We start from the raw sequence: 4,402 nt of genomic DNA, 5'->3' as shown, positions 1-4,402 counted from the left end.
AGAGGCAGTCTTATGGCTGATTTAAGGATGGATTCAGGCCAAGTTTGTTCACAGCTCTTTGCTGAAAACCCAGCCTCTTCCCAGTATGACTGCTTCCTCTAACTCATTAATGAAATATCACAGACCCCTTATTCCTTAGCATTTATTTAACCCAGCTGTGGGTCTGTGAAAATGTATGTCCCCTCTGGATGTGATCGAGCTTTCAGCTGTCATCATTGTCTCTACAATTGTTTCTTTCTCTCTTTTTATGTGACCTGTTTCATTTTTACCAGCTCCAGCCTTCAGGGAGGAAGGGTTACCAGTATTTTGTATTCTAGAACACAACTTGTGTCACATTTACTAGCTAGTGGAGTCAATATGACATCCAAAGCCAATGAGCAGTCTTCCTCTCCTACCCAGAATTTGTAAGCTGAAGTAGATTTTCTTTAGAGCCTCACATCCTGAAATTAGTCTATGTAACAAGGCTACTGGGAATGTAGTAAGAACTAGGCCACTTGAGGGGCGCCTGGGTGGCTCAGTCAGTTAAGTGTCTGACCTCGGCTCAGGTCATGATCTCATGGTTTGTGAGTTCAAGCCCCACATCAGGTTCTGTGCTGACAGCCCAGAGCCTGGAGCCTGCTTCAGATTCTGTGTCTCCTTCTCTCTCTGACCCTTCCCCACTCACACTGTCTCTGTCTCTCAAAAATAAATAAACATTCAAAAAATTAAAAAAAAAAAGAACTGGGCCACTTGTAGTTGCTCACATGTAACTCTGCCCTTCCCAGTCCCTGTCTTTGAAACTCATCTAAGAAGTCAACTCTGAGCGCGCGCGCGCACACACACACACACACACACACACACACACTGCTGAACCCCTTCTCAGCGAGACCTTGGGCAAGGGGTAAGTTCCTGAACTCATCTAGGGTTTAGTTTCCTCACCTGTAACACTGACATACTGTGATGTGTATCTCATGGGATTGTCATGAGGATTAAATTAGTTTATATCCAAAAGGTGATTAAATCAGTTCCTAACATATAACAAGAGTTCAGTGAATTTTTTTTTTTTTAATGTTAGGTGCTCTTCCCTTTTGCTTAATTCCCTTCTCTGTCACTCTGCTGACACATTTTCTGTGTCATTATCTTAGTCATTATCTGCTTAAGCATCTCTATCCTCCATGAGGCTATAGTTTCCTTGAGGACAGAAACTGTTGTGTCTGTTCTTTTAATCCCTACCAGTGAGCACAGTTTCTGACACACAGGCATACAGTGAATGTTGAGTCAATAAATAAGTCACTGGGTGAAAAATTTAGTATTGGAACAAACTAAGTGTAGCATTTTTTTTTTTTTTTATATAGGAAAAAAAAAAAAAAAAGAATGAGAGAAAATCTACCAGATCATTAAGAGTGCTTAGCCCTGGACGGTGAAACATGTAACATGTATTTTCTTCATTTTACTCTTCTATTTTTCCCTCTAATGCGAGTTTGGATAGGGGCAGAGTGGTTACACAACATTGCATGCAAACGACTGAGCTCTGCTCTAACCAGAGAGCTTTGAGGATTATATTAGTGATGATGACATGAGCTGCATTAACAAATGAACTTGGAAATTTTGGCATCTTAACATAATAGCAATTTATTTCTTGCTTGCACGGTGAAGGTGTATACACACCTTTGTATGTACTCCATGAAGTCATTCAGGGACCCAGCCCCATGGAGGCTCCTCCATTTACACATGGTTGCAGGTCCCCCTGGTGTCCACACATTTGGCTGGCAGACTGGGGAAGAAAGGGCATGAGTAGGTTCATATGGGACGTGTACCTCATGTCTGCCCACATTCCTCTGCTCCAAATTGAGCAACACTGCCCTGCCTGGCCAGAAGATTGGGAAATGTAGTCTAGCCATATGTCCTAACAGAAAGGAAGTGATTTGGTAGAGAAGCAGAGGATGAGTTAGCTTTCCACCCCTGCATTCTGTCCAACCTAGCTCCCTGATTCAACCTCCTGACTAGGCTCCCCTCCTTTTCTCTCTCCTTTTCAACCTGTCTTCCACGTGGCTGCCCAAGTGACTTTTCTAAAATAAATATTTGACTTACCACTTGCCTTACTTAGCTCCCTATCATCAACTAAATAAAGTTCAAACCTCTGTAAGCTAAATCTCTCAACCCATACGCTCAAGAGCACAAGTAATATTTCTTTCTGCGACTGGATTTAATTTTGGTGTTAAGCTCCCATCCTGCCAGGTAGTAGATTTTTCTCCCCTTTATATAGGTTCTGAGTTCTTGGGAGTATCACAGTACAAAGCCTTGGGTGGGCATAAGATCCTCAGTGGTCACCTCAGGGGAGTTTTCTAAAAGAAACCAAAGGCATTTCTTACCCTCAGAACACTGCAGGAAACCGTCCTGAAAATCTCATTCAAATTGTCAGTGAAAGGAAGCAAACCAAACCTGGAGTACTGAAAAAGAAAACAAGCAAACAAAAGAAATAGAGTAAGAAAATGAGTCATTGGGAGTTGGCAGGGGGGCATTAAGAAAGAATTCAAGACAGAAGCAGATACCTCTTGTGTACATATCTTTATAAAAGATTAGAAAAGCAACACAAATAAGAAATCTAGTATATTAGCCAGCATGTATCTTACTGCTTTTTACTGCTTTTTTAATTTACCTCTAAGCACCATATTTACATCATAGACAGTTCCACTGAAACCTGTAACATTTACTGGCATGTAAAATAATTCCAACAAATAATATAGAAATATATCTGCTTTGCTAAATTATATTTAAATGTATAAAGAAGGGGGATGTGTCCAGATATAGAAATGATAAAGCATCACATCTGGAAGCGTCTTTCAGCTTGTGTATGGAGAATCTGGGGTATTTAGAAGCATTGGCTCACCTAAGATCAGGCAGCTATTAAGTGACAGGCTGGGGCCTGGATCCAGACTTTCACACCTACTCTCAGCTGGAACAATGTGGGTGGTCGAGGAAATTGGCACATTTCCCTCAGAGCTTCAGAAGGTAGAAGCCTTGAGAGCTGCTGGGAAAATGCATGTCTAAGCATAAAGCAACAGTCAGCAGCTATAGGTTTTCTTTTACTCTGAACACTTTCTACCTTCTTCTAGACAGAATCCGGACTCATTTCTAGGGCACTAAATCTTCTCCTGGCTAATGTAGTTTCTTGCCCAAACTTACAGATCACTATGCACAGTCCCCCTCCTCTGTTTACAGCCCCTTCCTTGGGTTGTCTCTGGAGAATGATTCCTCCCTAGTGCATGTAGTCTTGGTGGAGGATCCTTTGTAGGGTCTGTTCTTCCCTGGTTGAGGAGAGTCTGTATGATACAGAAGCCAATCAGAGTTCTTCTCATAGACATTCAGATCCTCATCAGAGTGACACAAAGATGAAAAACATTGGAGCCAACTCATCCAGTGATAGACCTGTAGAAGACTATCCATGAGTGCCTGCTCCCAAGATAGCCAGTTCTTCCCTAGTTCCCATCCTACTGAGAACCTGGCTGTTCAGCTTTACTTCAACTTGTTGTGTCTTCTCAGATCTGTCCAATAACTTTCTTTCTTTGCCTATGTTTGTGAATTTTATTTGGCTTCTTTGCAGATAAATTCACAAAATGTACAGTGGGCAGTCCTATTGATCCCCTCCACTTAACTGACTTTTTATTAAACAAATGGGCTAACTAGTGCCTCAGCATGCGGATGACTAGTATCTAGTATGCTTTACTTTAGTGCATCCACGCACTCCATTTGAGTTCTGAACTTATCAAACACTTTCGTGTTGGTTTCCAAACCTGGTCACACACACACATTACAGTTTCATAATGTAATTAAATATTAACTAATGAGTGCTCTCTTCAGCAGCACATTTACTAAAATTAGAATGATAGAAGATTCACACAGCCCCTGCATAAGGATGGCATGCAGATTTGTGAAGTGTTCCAGATTTTTCCAAAACCCACAAGATACTGGGAATACAGTAAAAGATTTATACTCTGAAAACTGTAAAACACTGAGGAAAGAAATTGAAGATGACACAAAGAAGTGGAAAAACATTCCATGCTCATGAATTAGAAGAACAAGTATCAATAAAATGTCTCTATTACTCAAAGTAATCCACACATTTAATGCAACCCCTATCCAAATACAACCAGAATTTTGCACAGAGCTAGAGCAAACAATCCTAATATTTGTATGGAACCAGACAAGACCCTGCATAGCGAAATCAACCTTGAAAAAGAAAAGCAAAGCTGGAGGCATCAAACTTCTGGACTCCAAGTTATATTACAAAGCTGTAATAATCAAAACAGTATGCATCAAATCAGCACAAAACAGCACAATCAAAACAGCACAAAAATAGATGCATAGATCAATGGAACAGAATAGAAAACCCAGAAATGAAGCCACAACTGTATGGCCAATT

General features: G+C 40.8%; 1 non-coding gene across 1 annotated transcript; it reads left to right on the top strand.

The window, feature by feature from the left end:
* Positions 1-3,827: 3,827 nt before the first annotated feature.
* LOC125935848 (U6 spliceosomal RNA) lies at positions 3,828-3,930 on the top strand. Its single transcript, XR_007461832.1, has one exon. It is a non-coding gene; the product is annotated as a U6 spliceosomal RNA (small nuclear RNA).
* Positions 3,931-4,402: the final 472 nt, after the last annotated feature.

This window comes from Panthera uncia (genome assembly GCF_023721935.1).
Source record: "Panthera uncia isolate 11264 chromosome A1 unlocalized genomic scaffold, Puncia_PCG_1.0 HiC_scaffold_17, whole genome shotgun sequence".
NCBI classification, from domain to species: domain Eukaryota; kingdom Metazoa; phylum Chordata; class Mammalia; order Carnivora; family Felidae; genus Panthera; species Panthera uncia.
The sequence above is the reverse complement of the archived record's forward strand: the minus strand, read 5'-3'. Positions and strand labels throughout refer to the sequence as shown.